Below are 26,288 nucleotides of genomic sequence, written 5' to 3' on the forward strand. Positions count from 1 at the left end.
ATCATTATGTGCCAGGTCCTGTTGCCTGGTGTAGCATATGGGTTCTGCTCATTTAATCCCGCTAGATGTATCACTTTTTGACAACCCAGCTTTGGACTTTTACTGTGAGTGAGTCTAACTTCCTGAGTCTCACGCACAGTAAATTATGTGGAAATGGACGTATAGTGTTAACCACCTTTTAAGAGAGGGCTGCTGATGCGCTGCTAGAGTGTGAGGCTCTGGGCTGATTACAGGTGAACATGTGACCAAATGCACACATGAACAGCTGAGCTTGTGAGACTACCGTCTAGCTCAGCCTGCTATCTGCACAGAGGTAGCCTGTCAAAGAAGAGACCCTTAGGAATTGGTGCAGACCTGGTGTAGGCCTTATAATGTGAGTGGACTTTCATAGTGTAGGTCTATAGTGCTTACTGAAAGGTTGTGTGCTCACATCATTATACCTTCTAGGTAGGTTTTCCCATACTTGGGCCTAGAGATCCTGGTCAGATATGATTCTTAGAGTAAAAACATATCCTGAGTGCAGATCCACTGTCATGTTTGTGATTACTGTACTTTTTGAGCACTTTGAGAATGATCATATTTCCTTGGCCCATTCATAATCAGATTCCACATCTTTGTCATCCCTACTGGGCCAAATTAATTATTGCTGGCCAGCAGGTGGAGCAAAGGTCTGCTCATATAATAGAGCCATTAACAATACTTGGCCCAGTTCCTGGGAATGGGACGAGGAGAGGAGGAAATATGAATGTGTTAATTAACTCTCCTAAATGTGCTTGGCCTGGGCAATCCCAAGCTTACAGGAATAAAGGAGGAAGGCCAGATCTCTGAAGCCAAACACAGGAGGGGCGTGCCTTTGAAATTTTGGTGGGAAGGGTTCAGGCAGCTGTGTCAGCCCACATGAAGTCAACATCTTTAAATCTTGCAGAATCATGTGCAAGAGGGCTGGGCCAGTAGTGGAGTGATGAAGTGGCAACCTAGGATTGGCAGAGGTACCAGCTTTCCATAACTTTCCACCCCCATTTAAAAACCCCTGTTCAGTAGAGAGATACTTGAGAAGACACTTGACCTGGGAGTAACAATGGTGAAGAAATGCTCAGCTGGAAGTAGAAGATACCAGATGCCTGTTCAAGGATGGGCTACAGAGCTTTGACACAAGTGGTACCCTGGGACGGGAAGCGTTTCTCCGTGGCCAATGGCTCAGGTACCCCATGCACCCTAAGGAAAAATAGGGAGAGTGGACCTGGTGGAAGGTTCCCCTGGGACTTCTGTGGACTGGCCACTAACTCCTCTTACCCTGCAATACAGCCAAAGCCATAGTGCCTGAGAAGAGTGAAGGGTGGCAGTGTGGGTCTTCTACTTGTTGGCTGTTAAGGGACTGTGGAAGGTGCCCCTCAAACAGGAGAGAGCATTAGCAGCACAGGCAGAGGACACGTCTAGGCGAGAGGTACAAAAATCAAGCTCCACAACAAAAGTACCCTTTAGAAGCCAGGAGAATATAAGAAAATGCACCTTAGGCTTAGAGCTGGCAAAACAACCCCAGAATCAGGAAAATCGTCCCTACGGCCTAGAGAAATCAGCACGCGGAGCATGATACCATGGGTTAGACTGCTGCATGTGTCCCTTTGCAGCACATTCTTAAAAGGCCCCTGGTGTTTAGCGTAATCTCCATTCAAACACACCAGCACGGGCGGCTGGTTGAGGCCCTCCTACTCAAATCTTGGCACCAAGGTATCGAGCTGGGCTCAAAAGCAAGTGAAACTGTCATGAGAGAACCCCATCTCCAGGAGCAGACATTGAGAACTTCTGTATCCCATCAATGAAACACTCCCAGGGACGACCAAACACCCAGGATCATCTCTGGGTACCCACTTCTGCTACTTGAGCCCATGTCTGGATGAAGCAGGCGCGGATAGCAAGGAAAAACGTGTTTTCCATGCCAGTGGGAGCCAGGGACCAGGTGGGAGGAGAAGGAGACAGCTGGGCAGGGTGAGACTGAGTTCCACGTGCTGCCCCAACACAAAAATTAATATGGGTGCCCCGGCTGTGACCAGCCCACCCCTAGCAAAATGGAAATGTGGCGCAAGGCAGCATAGTACAATTAAAATCTTTGTGGCAAAGCCACTAATTAAATACGCACAAGCCCGTCAGTTGGCTGGTGTGCTTCATAGGACCACACAAGGGTACATTAATTTACATATTGCTCTTTGTGGTGCCCCGGGTAGGGCTTGGGCACCACCAATCAATAAGAACGTGCTTGTGGGGCTGCCACGAGGACTTCAGTCCCCACAGGAGCCCCCAACTGCTTTGCCTACGTTGCACAAACTTTCCCAGGGGATTAAATCTCTGATCCCAGGAGAGGCTTTTCATGGGTTTAAGCAAAGTCTCTTGGGTGCAGGGAACTCTGTTGGTTGATTCTAAGGTTGCAGTGACAGCAGTGTAAAGGTAGAAATAAGACTCCTGGACGCGTTTTTCAATAAAATACTTTAATGACAATGATGATGATAGTCAAAGTAAGTTTTCTTAGTACGTTGAATACTATTGAATATTGGTGCTATCCCCATTCATTGCAATGGTGGTATAACACGTTTCTGCTCTTACTAATATAGAGACACTTTTACAAAGTCTGTAGGCCTGCTTATTGATAATGGCACTCTCTTTGATTGTGATATTGTATCTAGTATAGGTGGGGAGATATTGATAATGGGTTCAGGGTTTTCTGGGGATGTGAATGTTCTGTTATACATTTATAATTCATGAGTAATATTTAGTAGTGTGTGTGTAATATTGTATTTTTCCTTTTTACAGGGAAAAGCACTTGTGGATAATAATTTAGAGGGCATTGCTTTAGCATACCAGCCTACAACACCTCCTCTGAATAAGCTTTGAACTGCAATGCTTCACTACCTTGAAAGAGTCAAGTGCTACAATCAGGTATTTTCTTCCCAATAAAGACGACGTTTCAGACTTATTACTTGTGAGGGGCTCACATTCTTTGCATCTAATAACCTATTTTGTACAGCTAATTGAAGCGCAGAGACTAGTCGTGGAGAAAAGGGACCACATAGATGCACTTAGATGTTTTATATCACCTCTAAGTCATTTTGTGTAGCTTTGCAATGCTTGGTAAAGCTGAATGTCGGAACATCAGAGAATTCCTATGCTTCTTCAATTCAAGGTTATGGGTTCACATGTTAGAAAACCTGGGTAGTAAGTGACATATTTACGGAGTGGAGGCATTTATGCAAACTGGGAGGTGAGGACCTTTCCACTCTATGGGAGGGGATGGGTGGTCCTTGTAGGTTGTACATTGATGTCTTTAGAGGCTTGAGAGGCATGGTTTACCTTGGGACATAACCCCACTTCAAGGAATTCCTTGATGAGTCTCAGTTTGGCCCGATTGAGGAGCCGTGACATACTGAATCCAACAGCATAAAAGACCTGCACAAGACTAAAACCACTTTGTAACGCACTTTTAAGCAATCTGATTAAACGAACGGTACCTGACCCGACAATGCCTATTTATTGAGGGACTTTCTCTGTAAGTCAGCACCCAGTGGATAGTCTTTGGAGGATACGGGGTTGCAGAAGTTAGTTGTATTATGCACCATGTCTTATTTAAGTGTCCTCTTTGTCCTGTCCTTGCCGCAGAAAACAGGTCTTGGCAGAGGGCACTGTTCCAAACTGCCTGTCCTCTGTGTTGAGTGGAAGAGTGGTGATTGATTATTTGGGAAAATGCTGACTTGGGTTGCTGGCATCCGTAAGGTTGGAGTCCAGAGACAGCAAGGCTCGCTTGGTGGGGGACTGTATATGCAGCGAGAATAGAAAGGCAAACAAAAATAGAGATAGTCTGGTGAAAGAAGCAGGAGATAAGCAGAGAACCAAGTAAGAGATTGATGGGGAAATAGTGAAAGAAAGGCAAGAGACAATGTTGGAACTAAGTGAGGGATGGGTGGGGTCCAAGCAAGAAATACGCAGGGGACAGTGTGAGAAAGTGTGAGAAACAGTCTGTGAACCAATTAAATCACCAATTAAATCACTTTTAGCACATAAGCCAAAAAAGTTGTGTATGACATCAGGGAGCGAGACACTAAGAATTATGACAGAACAAGAGAGAACAGAGGTGTGATAAGGTTGGGGAATAAAGGGTCGAGGAGGCATGGAAAGAAGAGAGATTTTCGGGAAAATAAGGAGAGAGGAGCATAGTTGAGAGTCCAGTTGAAAGCTGTAGTGGGTGGGAAAGGAGAGTAAATAGACAGTAATGTGACTATAGCCAGGGAATTGGATGAATGGGAAAAGAAAACAGGATAATGCAGGACCTGTGAGTCCCTCCTAGATCACCATGTCCAGTCACATACTGTGGTCCATGAATCAATGCTGTACGACTCTGTGATAACCCCCTGGTCACGAAGTCTAAACCCTTGGCCTTGTTGCAGAAATGATAGCCGTACCACTGTACCATGAGACCCCCAGCATCACTGTGCCTAAAGCCCTGATCTGTGGCATGAATCCTTGCTGAACTGCTGTACCATAACCACAAATATATGCAGAACTCATTACGCACCAGGTACGTGGACTTGTTGATGCAGCTGAACACAACAGAGAGAGTCATTTGGAGTTTGGCAGACTGGAAGAACCTCTGTAAATCAGCGATTTTACCGTCACAACAAACTCATGGTTACCACTCCCACATTTCTGACAACAGAGCATCAGCTGACTCTGTCATTGGAAACGAGCCACCAGTGGCAGCTGCAACTCAACGGGGGTGGCGGGGGATGGGACGGGGAGAGGTGGGGGGAAACGGGATGAAACAAATATTTTAAAAAGCTTACCTGTGGGGGAGACGCGTTTGTCTCCCCTCTGTCCTCGTCCACTTCCTGTTTCCAGGCTCCCAGCCAATCACGATGCTGCTGTCACCAACAACAGCAGCATCATGATTGGTCTGAGCGGCCTGCTTCACCGCTCAGACTAGGGATGGGAGCCTGGGCATGTTCTCTATTCGGCTGTGCTATACAGCAGGTTAGAGAACATGAAAAATGTGCATGTCTGTTTGGCTGGCCCAACACTGCTGGACAAACAAACGTGCACTTTGTGTGCACATAGCCCTCCTCCGGCTCCTTTATCCAGCCCAGCCCGTCCCGCCCCCTCTACCAGGAAAAATAAAATGATAATAATGTAACGTTATTATCATTTTATTTTTCCTTTCCCCCCAATCCAGTGGGGGAACGATCCTCCACATTAGTGGAGGAACCACCCCTACAACCCACTAGCAACCAGTGCGTTACAGGGCTGCCAGCTGCCGAGTGTTAGAAAGACCCCTCTCTTTAGGGCAAGGCTTCCAATGCTCTTTTTTCTTGTCCGATTCGCCGCACTTGTCACTGTGGTTGTGCACAGCAAATTAGAGCAACTTACTGCATGGCAAGGCTATTGATTTTTTATTTTTCCCAAAACAAACTCTCGCATTGGGAGTTAGTTTCAGAAAAGCTAAAACAAACGTCAAGTAAGACGAAACCAACATGGAGCCTGCTCGGAATTTAGTTCTTCCTTCTGGACAGGGTGAACAGCTATCAAAGGGGCAGCAGGTCCAGTGGCACCACAGCCCTGGAATGTGACCTGCTCACTGTACCCACTTATGACTTATGATGTTTCTTCACGATCAAACCAGGATTCAGGGGGGCTATTTTATTTGCTTCTGTTTGGACTCATCTAACTAATGCTAGGCCACAGCTTCAGCGCCTCACCCCACCCCAGCACATGCGTGAAAAGCACAGAGATTCCTGTCCGCGAAGGGGGCGGGGGATCTCTGAATATGGGGCTGAGCCTTCACCAAGGAAGCAGAGACTTACACAGATCTTGCGGGCAGCCTGCCAATTGATAAGTGAAACGCTCTCTGAGTGAGAGGTTGTTTCAGAAAAACTCTCTCTCTGGGTGGGAGGCTGTTTTAGAAAAAAAAAAAAAAAACAATAGTTGTTACTTTCTTGGGGGCAGTGCTTTATTTTTCTTGCCGTGGCTGCTGGGCCTGTGCTTGTCAGGGCGGTCGTGGACATGAAAAAAGAGCATCAGAAACCAGGCCCTAATGAGAGTCACCCTTCTGATGTTTAGGGGTGGAAACCCTATGGATGGTGGCTGCCTTTTGATTCTCACTGCAGAGCCACCTGAGGCTCTGTGTGGTGTTCTGTACCTAATAGGTGATGTAAGGATCTAGAATGTGGGGTGGTCTCCAGGGTGGAATGTGGAATGATTCAAGTGAGTCGGTTTCTGGAACTTGAAGGTAGATGAGCTCTCTGCTGATGCTTTACGGAAAAACCCTGGAGATACCCCACCTTGACTAGTCTACGTATTTTCAAGACTTCACAGTCTGTCATTGGAAACATGCAGTTCCCTTGATTCTGAAATGAAGCAGAGGAGCCAAGGGTTAGGTGGCTAGAGCCAACGTTTTACAGCAGTTCTCCTGTTCCACCAAACCTCAAATGCCCACCAAAAGTCTTCTAATCTGTATTGTAAACTCGTTTGTAATTCATAAAAAATAATACTTGATTTAAATGTGTTTTAGTTATAATAACTATGCTTCAGTTGACATGACTAGACCAAAGTCAGCCTGCACTGGCATTCAAGTTACAGTGACAGAAATACATTTTTAAATTACATGAAAAAGTTGTTTATATGAATGTTTCTCTTCTGTGTCTTTCCATGTCAGAAAATAAGCAAAGTAGAATTTATTTTACAGAGCTGTTTACTTGCTGTGCTGAAATGTATTGATTTGTGTTCCTCAAGAAGGAAGCCTTGTACATAATGTTTCTGTATTTGTAACAAATTCAAGTCTCTTTACCTGAGTCTGCTCTAACATTCATCAGTTGTACTGTCTATTGTTTTAATTTGCTGAACAGATGTAATACTGTTACCTTCGTTTCCTATGTGCACCTTACTATAAATATGTATAAATGTAGGTGTTCCTAAATGTTTTTTATTTGATGTGTCAAATTTCTTGAAAAGCTATTGATTTATGTGTATATAACGTTAACAGTACAGCCCTATCCTGTCAGATCTCAGCATGTCTAATGTGTGGCGTTGTTGGACATGGCATTGTTAGGGGGATTTCCCTGAAGCTTTTTGCTTTTTCCTCCTAGCTTTTTGCTCACTGTCTTGGCCTTAGGACCCTGGGCACTTTCCCCGTGTACTGCATTGGGAACGTGCACATGCCCTTCCTATAGAGGCCAGAAAGGGGCGCGTACTTGGGCAGTTGAGGTGCTGTACCCAGAAGTGCCCTTGAAAAAGGTACACCACATACCTGGGGCAGGTACGGCACTGGCTACTGGTGGGGCACTGCACTAATTGTGTCACCCACCAGAATGGCCTGATCCACACGTATCAGGCATGACAGTGCAGGCCTGTGGAGGCGCAGATGCATGTGCCCCCAGGGTGGCATCTCTCATGCCTTGACCAACCCTGAGCACACCTTATGCTACCCCTAGGGGGCCCTTGAAGGGCAGCAAGAATAGTAGGTGTAAGGCAGGGCAGGGGTGTTCCCCGCCAATGCAGGGGAAGTAGCCCATGTGGGTTGTCCCTAGCTAGGGGATTGGCCCCTCTGATAGGTTTACTGATTCCCTGGAAGTGGCCTAAGGGCCCGGGCACTATCACACTGTGTGTGCAGTGTGGAAGTGCTAACGCCCTTCCTACGTATGGTGGGAAGTGGCGCTAACCAGTATGTAATGAACCTGCCACTGCAGTCCAGAGTGGGCACACTTACAGTGGTATTCTGACATGTGCTGAACCTGTCCTGGCAGGCCAATATGTGCGCACTGGCCCCTTGGTGTCCATTAAGGGACTGGGTCTGCCATTGCTTACCAGTATGTGCACGCTTGCATAATGGTGCTATAATGTACACTAAGCCAGTGGGGGTGCACCTGCACAATGAGGTTTAAAGTGCATTGGGGGCCCTGGGTGCTTTCCCACTGTAAAAACAGCATGGAAGTGTGCACACCCTCTTACCTATGCCAGGAATGTGACGCTGACTAGTATGTGCACATATGCACCCTGGTGTCCCCCTATGTACGTGGCCTGTCACAGCAGGCTTGAATGGGTGCACTTGCACCAGTGTGGTGTCCTTTAACTTGTGTCCAGCCTGCCCCTGCAGGCTTGTGCATGCTCCAAGACACAGGTGCCCACATAGTAAAAGAATACCCATGAATGGTTTCACCACACATGAGAGTTGCTCTGCCCTTAGTTTATGGGGATAGGTTACAATTAATCCTGAACTGCAACAGTGGATTGCCGTGGAGCAGCCTCATGGTGTTTACTATCATTGGATTCACACAGACAAACTCCTTCCCATGATAACGGCGGTTTTGTCAGTAATACTCTAGAAATGCCACTTCAAAAAGTGGAATCTGTTGTGTACAAGGAGTATTTACTGCCCCAGGAAGGGATGGCATGCCCTTCCGACTTTGTGGTTGGCCTGTGCACACTGGTCGCTGCAATGTGGCACTCTGAAGTGTGCTCTCCAAGCGTACAACAGCATGACCACTGTTATCTCTTGGAGGTCTCAGGGACATCAAAGACCTCCTGGGAGGGACCTACACTTTATACAGGTGTCATCTGGAGAGCTGTGCCCTCAGAAGTACATGCATCAATGGCTGGACTTCATCGGACAGCAGCGGTGTGAGCGCTGAAGCAAGTATGCTATCTGGAGACCAATTTTTACCTGGTGCAGTGCCTTCAAAGTATTGCCCACATTTCAAGGAGTGTGACTCTTCATCATGGGGCCACGACATGCATCAGCAGCTGGTTTGTTGTGAGCGGATTCACCAGTGTGGGACCCCCCATGGCCTGCTTTTTTTGAGTGCATAGCATTTCATTCATGCGTCTCCCGACTGCATGCTCATTGTGTATCCTGTCCATGCCATAGGTGACGACCCTTGGAGGTGTGCCCCAGGAGCAGTGCCGTATACTACCTGTGAGGCTCTGCTGAACTTCAGCCTTTTGCGTGTGTAGCTGGATCCTCTGGTGCGACTCAAGTCATCGCGCACCAGACATTGTGCCTCGTTCCAGGGAGGCACGGAATTGGAATCTTTAATGTGCATGCTCAAGGATTGCCTGGTGCAGGTCAAGTCATCGCACACCAGACGTTGTGCCTCATTCCAGGAAGGTATGACAGTGAGCACTTTCATGTTGGCGATCAGGTTTGTCTGGTGCTGCTCAAGTCATCGCACACCAGACATTCTGCCTCCAGGAAGGCATGACATTGAACACGTTGTGTTTGTGATTGGAAGTGTCAGGTGTGACTCAAGTAATCATGCACCAGATGTTATGCCTCATTTCAGAAAGGTACAGGAGTGGAATCTTCTTCATGTGCTTAACTGGATTGCCTAGTGCGGCTCAAGTCATCGCGCACAAGATGTTGTGCCTGAGTCCAGGGAGGTATGACATTGAGCACTTTGTCTGTGCAATCAGAACCTGTCTGGAACAACTCAAGTCACTGCGCACCTCATTTCAGGGAGGAATGGCACTGAGAACTTTGGGGTTGTGATTGGAATTGTCTGGTGTGACTCAAGTCATTGTGCACCCAAGGTTGCGCCTCCATCCAGGGAGGTGCAAACTGGTATTTCTTCGTGTGCAACCAGGACCGTCTGGGGCTTCTCAAGTCATTGCTTCCATGTGTTGCTCATTTCCCCAAGGAGGTGTAGGATTTGGCAACTATTGTGCATTAGGGTGCCACTGTGGCTAGAGTGTGTCCCCCAATAATCCCCCCCATGTTTTGCAGACCTGGGCCTGCGCCGGAACGCACAATGCAGAGATATCTTAGGCAGAGTCCAATTCAATTTGTCTTTTTATAATCTTTCAAACTGGGCAGTCTCTGTGTCATTTTGCTTGTTTATACTAATACTTTGTGCTTACTTTCTCATAAGCAGACTCCACATTGGTCTCCATATTGATTTATATTCAGATCTATTTTGCCTTTCTACATGAGCAGTATCTGGTCTTGTATCTCTACTGACTTGATACTTAAACTTTTGGAATACATTCCAAGTCAGTCCTCTTTCTGAATGATACTGTGATTCTGGCTATTTATCTGCTTTGGAGTTAGACCTCTTGTAGATTCTGTAGCATTTGCATAGTTATTATTTGATGCATTATTGATGATGATCTGAATTTGAGGTATTAGCTATTTTTTTCCTTCTCTAATGATTGTTACACGAATAGATCTTTATGGTTTTGACTTTGAATGTTGTCTTGCAAAGAGTTTCTAAATGTACACAAGGGTCATCGCCTTATGAGACTCAAACGGCCCAGTCCTGCATCTCAAGCACTGGCAGATTATACAAATGGCACTTCCTCTGCTTCTCTTTCATAGTTTAAAGGGCGTCCATAAAATGGAAATCTAATAAATATGGAACAAAACACTTAACAAGTGGCAAAAAAGAAGAATAGATAAAGTAGATGCGCATTGGAAAATCTGAAGTAGTTTAAATCAATAGAAAGTTGTACAATGTTTTACTTTAAAAAAAAAGTGTGTGGTGCTTTGAAGCATTAGCTCATTCTTCCATTGAGCAGTTTTCCAGCTAAAAGGACAATGGGTTTTTCTTTGATCCTGTAGTTCATAAGGACATCGGTCCCTAGCACAGGAGCGTCTCAGAATACTTCAAAAGTATATGTACATTGTTCTCTCATTCTCTTCATGTTTGTTTGTACCCCTTTCAGCTGCTTGTCTATCAAGCTGTTCTTCTTTACTGAGCTATATCTGCATATCTCTACGGATATACAAGCAATCACACACACAAAACGCAGATGCTCACATGCAGAAGTAAGACTCACCGGCTGCCCTGTCCTATGTCTGCCTCTGTTTGTTTTTTTCAGCTGGTTTTAGGTCCTGGTTCTTCGCGGGACCAGCGAGTCCCCTATGTAATTACTTCACTGGCCCCATCCTCCAGGTTTTCACTTCTGCGGGCCAGACCTATAAGGAAGGAAATTAATTAATGTTTAGCAAAGGATTATAAATATCATATGTATTTTACATGAAGTTATTCCTCACCCTTCTCTGAAGGTTACAGTGGCATATCAAAAGGCAATAACAAGGCAAGATTTCTGGATGTACCAAAATACCAATCGTAAGAACTAAAGTTTTCAATCATGTGGCTCCTGAAATACTGTATCACTTCTGTCCAAACCTCCATTTGTGTAAGTGAAAGTTACAATTTGTGTTTGTGCTTTACTGCTGTTAGAAGTGCATGTTCTATTTCTAAGGCACAGTATCTGCTGCCTGCAGATGTAGGAATTCATTCTTGACAACCCTCACCCTTTTTCTTCGTGACCATAATTCTAAGAGCAAGACCATGATTGTATTTTATCATGTTGACTGTATTATAACGTAGTAACCTATTCCAATGTTCTTTTCAAATAATTATTTATTAGTAGTATATGAATAAGATAATTTCAGTATTAGAGATTTTTCTCATGTGGTAGTTGTCTCTTACACCTTTAATTAAGCCAGGATTTATTCTTATTATAACAGATATATGACAGTGATATTTTCCCTTTCCATGCTCCTGGAGAGCAGGATCAAGCAATCCCCATTGGCCCTGCTCTTCATCCCCATCTATGATTTAAAAATAGAAGTATTCAGGTTTCCAAAAGTTCAATTTTTTTGTCTCCCATTCCAGTCCCCTTTATCCTGTTGTATTATCATTCAGTATATTTGCCCCATATTTCTTTGAAATTAGAGATTTGATTGTTTAGCTTCTGGATCCATTTCTTGTTCTTAGCCATCTCAAAGATATCGTTCAACCACATTTCATTCTTTGGTATCTTTGGGCTCTTTTACAGTCTCCGAATACCAATTTGTGCTACTGCCACGGATGTCGAGAACAGTCTCTTGAATTTGAGAGCGATCTCAGGTATGGCAGATGTATTGGGAAGCAGGGCTATTTATATATTAGTGAGGTATCTGTCCCTCGTTCCCTTTTAATATCTTCCTATTCTTCATTCAAGTAGCATTTTAACACATATGAGCAGCATAGCTACATGTACTATATTCTTTATGGCTCAGACCATGCAACACACTGTAATTTGGAGCGTATAGCACTCTGGGCTCCTCTTTGCCATTCAAAAAAATCAAAACACCCAGAAAACCTTCTTCAGCTTCCAAAAAAAGCTTCATCTACATTCATTTCAGCAGATCACCCACCAAAACCATCAATTTCACTCTCATCGAAAGCTCATAAGGATGAGCGGTATAGAGAGCATACGTGGCAACAGATCTGATTCAGGCGGGAGATTCCTGATTTTTTTAAGCCAAAAAGTGCTTAATTGTGGCTGTCTCCCACTTGAAATTGACTGTTTCAACAGAGGTCAAGGGGGTAAATACACTCTCCAGATTTTTTTTTTTAATCTCCCATTTACCTATTCTAAAATGTTGGCATGTGTGGGAGAGTTGCAGGAAGTAATAATACGAGCTGTTGGCATGCATATACCCAGTTTTAGGCCTCTGCCTGGACATCTCTAATCCCAAAAGGTGTGGCATATCTCCAGCCACTGGTATGGTTGTAAAATGCATTTCAAAATGGGCCCCCCCTGGCAAGCATAGTCATGCCCAGCCCTCAGCGGTATATCAGTAGTACACAATCGTGGAGGCCAGTTCGGCCCTTCCCCCCTTAGAGAAGGATCATTTATAAACCGAACTCCTAATCCGGCTTGGAGTAGCACCCCAGATAAGGAAGAGCCTGCTGAAGTCGCCCCCGCCCTTGTGGTCTGTGCCTCTCCGCCGCTACCACCTACAGCTTCCGCCTGTGGACGCAGAGATATGGGGCTCCCCTGGCTGCCTCGGCCTCCGATTCATTTTCCTGTTCTGGAGACAGATTGGATTTCAGCTGCTCAATTGGATTTGCCAGACGTTGCCGCCGCACAGTCACTTATCAACCTTGACACTGGGTTGCTTGGAAATCTGTTATTCTGAAACTGAGATTTTAATTTCCTGAATTTTGGTATTTCTCTCTTCCAGGATGTGACTTTTTCCCCTGCATTTTCAGAAACAGCGTATTTCCATTCATTTGTAAGTGCTGCTGAGTTGCCTTGCCACGGCAGCGCTTTCCCAGTAAGCAAAGGGAGAGGAAGCCGAAGGGCTGCAAAAGAAGAAAGCGCGCGCGCACTCAGGGTTCTGCTGCACATTTCTCCATTGAAGGTTGGTTTTTGTGCTTGCAATAATGTGGGTGTCCAACGTAGGTCCAGGCTAGTGGGACTGTTGCAAGATTTTAATTTTAACCACTGTCCAGGTAAATTAGTTATATTTAGATTCACTTACACAACTTTATGTGGCTATCCTTTAAACCTGGCATTCATAGTTACCATAGTTACCTTCTGAACCTACCTTGGGCATCACTAATGTGGTTCACAACCAACAATTTGGTAGTCTTTTCTCTTTGTCTACTTTTGGCATGGATGATTCCTCCTGCTCATTTATTCCCAAAAAATCGTTTATTTTTGTGGTTTGAGACAACAGCACCACGAGATCTAATTGCATGCCTGTAGCTCTCAGCACTTAGATTCATCTTCTAGATTATGCATGACAAATATATTTTATTTCGTGTTAAGCAACAGTTTCGTATCTGGTTAATCACAGATCATCCCGAAGAATTATGGGTTTTTAACCACTAACTTAAACAAGCATTGGCAGAACCAATAGGTTTTGTATATATGAAATCTGTTGGCTTTGTCATTTATTTTTTCATGTTACACAGGAGTTGAGCTGGCACAGCACAACGCGCAAACTAAACCTAACAAGCATTTGCAATGCAATGGGTCTCACTTTCAATCGAGTTAAAGCTATTAGCATTGTAAACTCCTAACTGGACTTTTCTTGCCACAGAAACTGAAAGTGAAAAGTAAAACAGTTTCGCATAAGCGAGCCGACGGCCTCCATGAGCACACAGCAAACACACAAAAGGAAACAGAAGTTTGCTCGCAGTAAAACATATTGGCAAAAGTGCAATTAATTATCCATGTAACCGGCAAAAGTGCAATTATCCATGCAACCAGCTAAAGTGCAAATATCCATGTAATAGGGTCGATGTCATGCAAAGCGCTCTATGCCCAGTGAGATAGCCTCGTATGTTTTAAGAAATTGGCCGGTGCGCTCGAGGCGGGCTAAGCACCGGAAAAGGCATGACATATGCATGCCTTTCACTAATTAAATCAGGCGAATTTTAAAAGGCAAGCCCACGAACCAAACAAATTGATGGGCTTGACATGGGCGTGGTTACAAGCCCACAGAGAAATTACACCAGGGACAGTGCGCTTTGAGTTCAACTCTAAAAAAGGACATTAATGTAGGATGCCTCAAATTCAAAACTGGGAAGCAGCGTTTCACATTTCAGCATTATTCCACTATTTGGGGCTTTGAGAGGGCATCATCAGTCATTCGATCTTGTTCTTAAAAAAATAATTCAGGGACAAAATATTATGCAATAAAGGTGATAGAGAAAAAGATATATGATTAGGATGGTGCATCAGAGTGCATTTACAATTTATCTTGTTCTTGTAGATGTGATTTTTGTTTTCCTCTCTACATTCTACAAGTGTAAATTAAAATGTGTTCTAAGGCGGGCCCATCTTTGCCCATTCTCAACTTTTCACTCAGTATAACTGTATGAAAGCATTAATTATATTTTTATTTACATATTTTTTTTATGATTTACAAACTACCTTTCCTTACAGGATGTAGCACACCCATCACCTGTAGAACACTGGATCAAGTTGAAGGAACATTTATACAGCAGGAGCAACAGCTTAAGCAGGTTTTGCTGAACATATATTAGTTGGCGCATGGGTCAAGTTTAAAATAGACTACAGAAAACAGTTCAATAGGCAATGAGGCTTGGGATGTGTAATTGGACAGAACTAGGCAACACATAGCACAGTGTTTTATTTTGTTAAAGATATTTACACTGTGTATATATAAAATTTCAAGCGTCTCAGTCGGTTTGTTCAGAATCACAAGATGTGCTTGTCAGATGGGATGCTCGGATTAGCTTTACGATCTCAGGGTTGCTGGGTCAACAATTTAACCACAAGGCACAGATTCTCTCCATATTCCCCATGGCGTCTATTTTTAGGAAAAGCGCCTGGAGTCAGCTTTGGACGCTATCGATCATTCATTCATTCATTTATTTACTCACTCAAAAGGTATTAGGCACATCACCATCTCTAAATATGTATACTTGACTTTACTCCCGAATACATAGTGCCAATTTTGGTTTTCCTGTACTCCGGTACCTCAGTCACCCCTTGAATGTGTAATGTATTCATTGTGTTTGTGATATGCTAATTGCACACCAGTATACACCGTAAACAACACATGCAGTTATTCGCATAGGGCTGTGTGACTTTTAGTTGTGACGTGTTTATGATGCATTTAAAGTGCCTGTGTCTTCAGCTTATGTTTCCTTTCCCTTGCCACTTCTGTCCACTAGTTCCTCTGAAAGTATGCGCACTGTAATAAAACCACAAACACACATGCTGCATGTGAATGCTTTTCACTGGCATCAAAGTGGCCAAAAGCATATGAGGCGCAATAAATAAGAAATCAACCAAGATAAACATCTGGCAAACCAGCCAAAGAGCAGAAGCAATCATGGAGTGACCAGGTTTGACCTCCCGGGGATTTCGTCTACACACGTCTGCTGCTTTTACTGTTACATAAAGCAGGCATTCCTACTGCACGTGTTCATTAAGTGCCGGCCATTGGAGAGATAGGCAGCAGTGTTAATGCATAATCAATTTTCACTGAATTACAAGATTAAGGTTCAGCATTTCATATTAAGCATCCCGACACTCCAGGTAATAAACACAACATTCACTGAGTTACAAGACTAAGATTCAGCATCTGATTTTAAGCATCCAAACACTCCAGGGAGTACTAATCACTTGCAAATGCAGTAAACCACAGAGCAGGGAACCAGTGCGTTTATTTCAGTACATGATATAGTGAGTATTTATCATAATAAAACAGCTTTTTAGTGGGTTGAAAAAAGTGTGTGATGAAAACATAGTCGTATAGAGCGGCAATTTGTAATTGTTATAAAAATAGTACCTGGCAAGTGAGTAGTCAGTGGAAGGACTCTGACAAGCAGCCAGTGTCAGTGATCGGAAGGAGTACTTAGTCCAAGCTCCATGAGACAGCAAAAGCAGAGCTGCAAGAGCAGGAAGTTAATGTAGGTGATGTGCTGGCCAATGAGAAGCAAGTAAATTCAAGTGACAATGGAATGGACGGATGGTAAGTTCAGGTAAGTATTGGGCAGGTTCTAAGCCCTTTTAAGACTTTTTTTTCAAACACAAAAGAATTCGCAAGCACAGCGCACAAGCGCGCGCCATGCAGGAAAAACCTAAAAATGACATTTACACATTAAAAAATATACAGGAGGAACTTGATGTGCTATGTTGTAGTAAAGTTACATCCGGACACTTTGACATTTATATACTATTCCCCTTTCAACCTTCAAGTGTATTAATAACTTATCAGAAACCCTCAATGGGATTATAGAACTGTAGTACAGAATGGTTCATGTCTAATGCTTAAATCTGAACATACCCCAACCAATCTCTTTAAAAACAAAATACAGGAAAATGCATTTGGTTTACATTTTGTGCCTTATTATTTCATGGATTGGTTCTGGATTTCTGGCTTCCCCTTTCAAGGTACGTTTGTAGGAGTTTTGATTGGCTTTGGTGCAGAAGATAAGTGGCTGTGAGTCACAATTATGATACCATCACAGACATCACTGATTCTTTGAAGCCCGAGAAATGTCTTCTTTTGCCTGTGTTGCTGTTTGTGATCTTGATTTGTTTCCTGTCATGTTGATTGTGGTGTGTCTGTTTGCGGTTTGATGGAAGCTGTCAGTGTTTTGAGTTTAAATATTAAGTGCTGTCATTGAGAAAACGAAGTATGGCAGGTCCTGCAGTACGTAAAAAGTGGTGAAAATGTACTGATAAGTGGTGTGGGTGCGGTCACTAGACAGGGAAGACAGTAGAACAATATTACTTTGCACTACCAAATCAAATCAAATCATTAGCATTTATAAAGCGCGCTACTCACCCGTGCGGGTCTCAAGGCGCTAGGGACAAAGGGGGTGGTTATCGCTGCTCGAACAGCCAGGTCTTTAGGAGTCTCCGGAAAGCGGAGTGGTCCTGGGTGGTCCTGAGGCTGGTGGGGAGGGAGTTCCAGGTCTTGGCCGCCAGGAAGGAGAAAGATCTCCCACCCGCCGTGGAGCGTCGGATGCGAGGGACGGCGGCAAGTGCGAGGCCAGAGGAGCGGAGGGGGCGGGTGGGGACGTAGAAGTTGAGCCGTCTGTTGAGGTATTCCGGTCCCTTGTCGTGGAGGGCTTTGTGTGCGTGGGTGAGAAGTCGGAAGGTGATCCTTTTGCTGACTGGGAGCCAATGCAGGTGTCTCCAACCAACATGATCAGTACAAAGATTTCTGACGTACATGCCCTGGGGCTTTCAAACTGTCAGGACTCTGAGAAGCCAGTTGTGCTGAGACTCCGTCTTGCTCTTCACTTCTGGGATACATTTTACATTTCAGATATCCTGCCCTCGTGCAGGCCCACAGGAATATCAGCTTCAAGTTCCACTTTTCAAGTGTCAGTAGGACAAACCAAACTCCACAGATCATTTACTTTTTACATCTGAAATTAATTTAAAACGTGCAAGTGCCCCCGAATGAAAGAATACTGTTCTTTAATACAGTGATAAAAACTATTAAATTGAGTGTTGAACTTTTAGTAACCAGCCAAAAAAAAACTGAATTGTAAGTGAAATTAACTTTATCTATCGTAGTGATTGTGGGAGCAGTGGTGCAATGTGAGTCTGTGAGCCACACTAGTGACACCTGGATGACTTGTCCTGGATAAAGCATCTTGAATTACTGATGTGAAGTACGGATAGGAAGTGTTTCAGCACATCATGAGCTGTGAGGCCACTGACCGAATTCGAGATGGCCGCACTCATAGGGAGTTCCATCCTTATGTTATTGTTTGTAGATGGCTCAGTTTTCAGAGCATAGATTTGCTAATGCCAAATCCTCCCATAGTCCGTAATTTGGACTCAATATATCTAAGATTTAGGGTAAAAGTATGACTTATTTAAGCCACAAACTGCTCCACCTTTAATACCTAAATTGCCAGTCACTTCACAACATGCTCTAGCCCAGCTAAGCCCAAGCAGCCACTCAACTCCCTCAAACTGCCCCTGGTTCTTGCTCAGTGGCAAGCCTTTCTTTACCACTGGTTTGTACTTGATGTACATGTAGGGTTTCGAAAGGACAATGGAAGAAGGAAAGAGATGTTTGTACTACTGCTTATACCTAGACTCAATTCATGAGGGTGAGTTTCAGCCAGTCCTGGTTTTTCAGCTAGCAGGAGAAACCTTTTTAGTAATTTAGATGGGTGATCACTCGTCTCATGTAAGGTGTTTGGTAGATAGAACAGTTTATGGGGTAACTAGAAACAGATAGAGCTGCACATATTCGAGCAGGTCGTGCACCTTCACCCGCTTGAAACTGACTGAAGCTTGCAGCAACATCATGACCCTAAGGCCCATGTTTATACTTTTTTTGCACTGCATTTGCATAATTTTTTTTACGCAAAAGGGGCGCAAACTTACAAAATGTAATTGTATTTTGTGAGTTTGCGCCGCTTTTGCGTCAAAAAGTGACGCAAATGTGGCGCAAAAAAAGTATAAATATGGGCCTAAGTGCGATACGAAAAGTAAACTCTCGCATTTATGCTACCTGTACTCTCAGTCTATATTGAAGTCTTACACAACTAGTCGGTATCAGGAACCCTTACAAAATAAATCAACAAATGGTCTTTTGTGACTGCGGACATATGCCTGTACCTGAATGCAGGTGGGACTAGATGAAACCTCAGTTGTTTACCATTGTGCCTTTCAGTGTGCGAGGCACCAATTGTGTCTTTATGAGACCTTCGAGGAAGTGACCTCGAGTGGGGGTTCCACCATTCATTGTCTATCTCCACTGCTTCCTTCTATGAAGCTCGTAGTGAACAAGAGCTTTTGTGATGAGATGCTAAGATTCAAGCTTTGCACAAAGTAGCTCTCCAGATAACATGGGCCGGTACGTTTTGGAAGGACTTTGACGCTAATGAACTATGAAATGGGTAGCTGACAAGATCTCTGCGTTTTATTTATCGCTATTTGGGCTAGTAATGATTAAGTACCTCAGTACTGTTTATGTCACTTTCTGCACCAGCTTGTATTGAAGACTTGAGGAAGGCTGAAGTGTACCAGTGAAGGGACCTTTCGTTCATCACTTCATTTACATAACTTTTTCATCCAAAAATGGTGGTACATTTGGGAGAAATAGTTGAAGCTGTCTTATTTGCATTTTGCCTATAATTTGGTACCAGGAAGACTTGTGGGGCAATCAGGTAGGCCAACTCCAAATTAGAGGACAGTGGCTGGTTGCACAGTGCTTTCTTTCCTGCCTTAAGGTGGAGGGGGTATTCTGCAGTCTGTCTCATCAGCCTTCCAAATAAAGAGGCTAAAATCATGAAAAAGAAAACCCACTGCAAACGGAGGCATGTCATTTTTGTCCTTGAGCATCTCTGTGCCCCAAACCCTGTAGCTCAGTTCCCAAGGGAGCTCTGCCTCATTCAGTGCTCTATAATGACCTGTAAGTGCGATATAAATAGTACCCTTGCGTATTAATAGTGTGTGTACTCTCACATTCTGGACAGTGGGATTACACCACAAGCTTGAAGTAGCAACACATAAAACACAAAAGGTAATAGGAGGAATGCTTGCAATATGTCAAAACTCTGGCAATTGCTTTGGGTAGCACTTAAGCCCATCATTCTCTCGCCTACCTCCCCCCCTGTTTGGACCTAGCCATGTGCAAACCAGAAATGCGATTGTAAGGCATATACTGGTTTATTTAAGATCATTACTTTCACCCTCAGCATTGTCCTCCTGTGCATTCTTTTTTGCAATCTTAGCTAGCCTTTCTACCACTCATTGCCCAAAATCATTGCTGAATTCTCACAAAAGTCCAGCACTTCTGCTGGCTCACTATATTTGAACTTACTCTTATGCACATAAAGAGGATCATTCACTCTTACCCAATTACCCACACACCACCTTCATACCCATACTAGCCCTACAGTAATCAAAGTTGCTCTTCACTGCGTCTTGCTTCTTTTCAAAATCATTTCTTACTTTATACCATACATCCTACAAATGTCCACCTCTTTCTCTAACATCACTCCGCCCTCTAATCCACGTGGCACAAATCAGAATTAGCTTTTCTTCCCCTCATCCCTTCAAAATGAGAAACAGAAGTAGCAGTATGTAGCGCAGTTTAGTGTAACCAAGCCATATTTTGAACAGTTTTAGTGGCATTCTGTTCACATCTCACTATCCACTGTACACACTCCACAATCACCCTGTTGGAACTCTCCACCAAACATCGTTTTTGGATGATATAAAACTGTTATTGCATTCGTTATGCCAGTATTTTTCAACTACATCTCCATCACTGTTGATGTTTATTGAACACCATTATCCACCAGGATTTTGCTAAGTAGACCTTCTCTTGCCCACCCATGCATTATGTTCCCCAATAAATCTGACTTACATCCATCTTGTGAAATAATCATAATCCATAACCGCCATCAGATATCTAAGCTTTTCAAGCAAAACATTGAAAGGTTAATTAAACCAACTACATTAATCTCTCTTGTTCTCTCAGCACAATCCGAAGGTTGAATGCCATTATCTGTCATTAATTGACAGATATGTATCATTCATTGCACAAATTGTACATCTGCTCACATAATTCTTGACTTTCCACTCCATTCTGGGCCACCAGGATTCATCCCTCAACATTCTCTTCATCACAGTTATACCACCATTACATTTTAATGCATCCTCCAACAATGTTCAATGCAATCACAGTGGTGGGGCTAAGTTCTTCTGTTTAATTAAAAGACCACATTCTTTGTAAAGTTCATCTGCTATCTTCCGTTAACAGTGTAACACCAAGAAAAAGCTTCTTTCCTTTGGCCACACTTTCACGACAATCTTCCCTCCCACTTTTAAGGTAGCATCATTTCCCACATCCTTATCCCCTTCATTTTCACCCCACCCATGACAATACACACATCCACACACCTTATCAGACATAATTCTAATGTATCTTCTCCACTTGGATCTTTTTCAAACTCCAATGGTATTCTTGACTGATAATCGCTCATTCGATTCTGCCCAACAGGAACACATTTTACAGTGTAATTATACTTTAACAACTTGTAGCATGCCAATCACGCTAGTCAAGGTGAAGATCTATTACTTATCTCTCCCACACAAAATATCAGCAAATGGGTTATCCTCAAATCTTAATGTAATTGAGTGTACCCTTGGGACTGTCTTATACCAAATACATATGTCAACATTGTGATAATAACAGCGATAACAACGCAATATAAACAGACATCACTCACCACACACTGCCATAATAGTTTGGCACCTTCCATCAGCTGACCACTCATGAGCTGGATATACAGTGTGCTCCAACACACATAGGGGGTCATTCTGACCCCCGCCGGCGGCAGATGCCGCCGGCCTGGCGGGAACCGCCAGAAGATCGTACCGCGGTCAAAAGACCGCGGCGGTCATTCTGAGTTTCCTGCTGGGCTGGCGGGCGACCGCCAGAAGGCCGCCCGCCCGCCCAGCGGGAAACCCCCTTCCACGAGGATGCCGGCTCCGAATGGAGCCGGCGGAGTGGAAGAGGTGCGAAGGGTGCAGTTGCACCCGTCGCGATTTTCAGTGTCTGTCACGCAGACACTGAAAATCTATGTGGGGCCCTGTTAGGGGGCCCCTGCACTGCCCATGCCAGTGGCATGGGCACTGCAAGGGCCCCCAGGGGCCCCACGACACCGGTTCCCGCCAGCCAGTTTCTGGCGGTGAAAACCGCCAGAACCAGGCTGACGGGAAGGGGGTCGGAATCCCCATGGCGGCGCTGCTTGCAGCGCCGCCGTGGAGGATACCCTGGGGCAGCGGGAAGCCGGCGGGAAACCGCCGGCTTCCCTTTTCTGACCGCGGCTTTACCGCCGCGGTCAGAATGCCCCCGGAAGCACCGCCAGCCTGTTGGCGGTGCTTCCGCGGTCGTTGGCCCGCCAGGGTCAGAATGACCCCCATAGAGTCTTCATTACAATGGTGTGCCTCTCAGCTGCCGCTGAAGTCCCACATGCCAACCTCATTGGTAGTTTTTAGAAAGAAACATCTGTACTGGTCTTAAGAATGGTGGTTTATTGAAGAGAGAACACCAATGCAGCGACTGCTAATGAATGCCTGACCCAACTGTAGCTCATAGAACCCATAGACCTCAATATTCCAGAACCTATACAAAATGTACTGCAAAGAAGGACTCTACATAGTGGCTGTCATTAGGTCTCGCCTACCCAACAGCACAAGCGGTCTGGTTGCAAAGCACCTATTGTAATCTTACAGTGGGCTTACAGCCCATCCTATGCTTACAATTGGGTGGCTTTATTGTCACTCTCAAGTGCTTGCTTCTTATTTGATGGTTTGCCCTCTGCTGCTTGTGTTTGTCCCTCTCCTGGAGAACAGCCTCCTTACGATCCTTTTGTTTGGCCGACTTATGTCCATCCACTGCTCACATTTAACTAACTACTTTTTTTTCAGCCCTCCATGAGCATGCATGTTTTCTAGCTCTCTCCTGCACTGCTTCCCCCCTCAATTAAGTGCATTGTGTTGCTCCCCGCTCCTCGCACTCTATCTGTGAAAGCACAGCAACCGATGTATTTTTGCTGCGGTATGGTTGAAGAGCAGACATTAAGGGTTGGTTTATCTCCTGCATTTCACATATTGCATGAAAGCATAAGCTTTGGCACACAGAGGCTTTTATGGCACTGGAGGAAGGGCCATCTGCTGCACTCAGTTGGTGTTTAAGGCAGAAGGTGTAGCCAGTATGACAGTTCTCCTGGAGGCCAGTAAATCATCCCCCTGGGCTACTGCAGATCACCAAAGGGCAGGGGCGTAGCTTGGTCAGTAACATGGGGAGGTGAGCTTCATATTTTCCAACAAATACTACAAGCAGGACACATGAGAGGGGCAAAAGGGGCAATGGAAAGGGAGACAAATATGGATTGGCATGGGTGGTAAGTGACAAAAAACACAATATTTTGTAAAATAAGCAACATTTTTGAAGTCTTTTAAAGCAGAAAGGGAGAGAATGTGTGTGCATTTTTGTCTGTTTATGTAAAAAGTCCTTGTGAAATCTGACACCTCACCATACCCAAATGAAAGCAGCTATACCCAACTATTTGCCAGAAAATATGTTTATGTGGGGGTTGTAACACCCCAACCACTTCCCTGAAGCTATGCCCCTGCTGAAGAGCTGGGTACTCATGGAACGTACAGTTTTGAGATCTGCTTTTTCTCCAGTACTTTGAAATGTTTTTCTTTTGGTTTTCTTAAACAACACTTTAGAGACAAACATTGACAAAGCCAACAGCTTCTCTTGCACAAAGAGGCCCTGTGGGTGGTACTGTGCTCTGAAATTACCAACATACCTTTCATAGGTACTGTGTACAAGATATGAAACTAAGGGCGACATGTACTCAGAATCCTGTTTGTGACTTCCTAATTGTGAATCTTTGCGATTTGCAATCAGAAAGTAGCAAACAGCCATGTACTAATGTGTCTCAGACACATTTAGAGATTCCCAGCGGGTCCCAAATGGACCTACCTCATCAATATTCATGAGGTGGTTTGCAATTTGCAACCCACTGGGAATGCCCTGAAATCACAGGGATGGTGGCCTGCTGGGGTTAGCAGCCCACCATGTCTGAGATTGCTTTTTAAATAAAGCATTTTTTAAATGCATCCTGTTTTCCTTAAAGGAAAACATGATGCAATTCACAAATAAAAATAAAAAGTTTTATTTTTATTTTTAAAGAGCAGGCAGTGGACTGTGGGACCACTGCCTGCTCTTAAAAAATGTTTGCACCCACATTCACAAAGGGGAAGGGTTCCCTCAGGGACCCCTTCCCATTTACAAATGGGTTACCACCAACTTGAAGTTCGTGGTAAACTGCAAATGTTTTGCAACTCCATTTTGGTCACAAAACATTCATACATCCCCCTGCGAGTAGCTATTAGGAAGGGATGTCCTTAACACTTCCCTTCCTAATACCGAATTGCAACCCCATTTTGCGATTTGGTAATTGGTTCCCGAATCACAAAATAGGGTTTGTACATCCCTAAATGGTTTTTAGGGGTCACAAACGGCCTGATTCTGTGAATCGGACCATTTGCGACCGCTACAAACCTTTGTACATGTGCCCCTAGATCACTGTCCAGACTGGAGTGTACAATAACCTATAACCAATCGTCTCTAATTTTGCTTTAAAGTAGACCTGGAGTTGGTGGCTTGACAAGTACCTCTGTCTTCTATAATACCACTGATTGCACCCCTACCTATAACTGGGACAGTCAGTACTGCCACTCACACTGCAGGTATTGTCAGGGCACTGATAAAAAATGAACACTTGCCAAAGGGCTGGGGAGTATCTGGATAGCCGTTAGCAAGACTTTAAGTGGGATAAAAAGATGGAGAGCTCTAAAAGGGGATTGACTGACTAGTGTAACTAAAATCCCTCTAATGAGGCATGGCATGTGTCACTAACGGTGTGACCCACTTCATGCGAAATAGAATTCTGTGCTTGACAAATTCATTAATAGTCTTACTGGACAAAAAATAGCTTAAATCAGAAGGCGAGACACTACCTATTCTTCAATTTATTTAGAACTATTATCTTGGACTATTAGGAATGGGGTCTCTAGTTGGCAGTCGGGTAGGGACCTGTCCAAGTAGGGACCTTCACTCTAGTTAGGATAAGGGAGATACCCAGCTCAGATAACTTTGCTCACCTCCTTGGTAGCTTGGCACAAGCAGTCAGGCTTATCTCAGAAGCAATGGGTAAAGCATTTGCACATAACACACCTTAATACAGTGAAAACACTACAAAAGGACACCACACCAGTTTTAGAAAAATAGCCAGTATTTATCCGTGTTAAACAAGACCAAAACGAGAAAAATCCAACATACAGTAATAAAGATATGTATTTTGCAAGAATTAACTTAAAAATACACTTCCTGAAGTCAATAGCACCGTCTGGGGCTATCATGCCGTTGTGAACAACAAATCCAACAGTTCAGGCCGGCCGTGGTATCGCAGGTCATCTACGGTGTTGGGAAGACCCGCAAACGGTACCTTGGAAATGTAGGGGGTTGTGATCCTCGCAATGAGATCCTGAGAGTGGTGTCACTGGAGTTGCAGGCGTCGGTTCCGGAGGTCGGTGCGGGGGTCGTCAGGCCCTTGGAGTCAAACACATTGCAGATCGAACTTCGGGCTGATGAGAAAGTCCGGAGCGCTGGCGTGGATGGCTTGGGGGCTGCAGTGCAAAGCAGGACGATGCGACGTGCAGTGCCCACAGGTCACGGTGCAGGCAGCTGCTCAGTGACGGTGTCTTGCGGTGTCGGGGAGACCAGGGCTGCGGTGAGAAGCGGGGTGGTGAGATGTGAGGTGTCTTCAGGTTAGGGTGCAAGCAGCGTCGTCGTCATTGCTGAAGCACAGTCGTCGGAAGGCCCAAGGTGGCACTGTGGCATGGGGCGGGCTCCATGTGGTGCCCATGGGTAATGGTGCAGACAGGGGCTTCTGTTGACAATACTGGAGTCGATGGCGCTGGCGTCGGTGGACCAGGGCTGCTGTGCGGGATGGGGCGGTGCGTTGTGTACTTCACAAGCCGTGTCCTCAGGCCATGGTGCAGGCAGCGGCGTCGGTGTCAGCACAGAGCGGTGGCGTTAGGGATGCCAAGGCTGCAGTGTGAGCAAGGCAATGCGAAGTGCGGTGTCACGGTGCAAGCAGTGGCTCGATGACAGCATCAGGTGGCGGCGTCAGTGAGACCAGGGTTGCGGTGCGACATGGGGTACATCTCCGTTTGGCGTTGTCAGGTCACAGTGCAGTCAGCGGTGTTGTTGGCGGTGTCGCAGTGGTTTTCCTTCTGTTGCCCCACAAAACACACAGTTCCCAGTGCTGTAGGCAAATGAAGCTGAAGTCTTTGATATCCCTGAGACTTCCACCAGGAGGCAAGCTCTACTCCAAGCCCTTGGAGAAACTTCTCAAGCAGGATACACAGCAGAGTCCACTATTTACCCTCTTTAAGGCAGAAGCAGCAACTGTAGGCCAACCCAGCAAAGCACA

General features: G+C 44.8%; 1 protein-coding gene across 3 annotated transcripts in view; it reads right to left on the reverse strand.

The window, feature by feature from the left end:
• Positions 1-26,288, reverse strand: part of LRRN2 (leucine rich repeat neuronal 2) — a 378,579-nt gene that overhangs the window by 129,679 nt on the left and 222,612 nt on the right. For all 3 annotated transcript variants that reach the window (XM_069238514.1, XM_069238512.1, XM_069238513.1), the window contains exon 2: positions 10,810-10,948. The gene's annotated coding sequence lies outside the window, so the exon portion shown is untranslated. The remainder of the gene's footprint in view (positions 1-10,809; positions 10,949-26,288) is intronic.

Source organism: Pleurodeles waltl, chromosome 6 (genome assembly GCF_031143425.1).
Source record: "Pleurodeles waltl isolate 20211129_DDA chromosome 6, aPleWal1.hap1.20221129, whole genome shotgun sequence".
In the NCBI taxonomy this organism is placed as follows: domain Eukaryota; kingdom Metazoa; phylum Chordata; class Amphibia; order Caudata; family Salamandridae; genus Pleurodeles; species Pleurodeles waltl.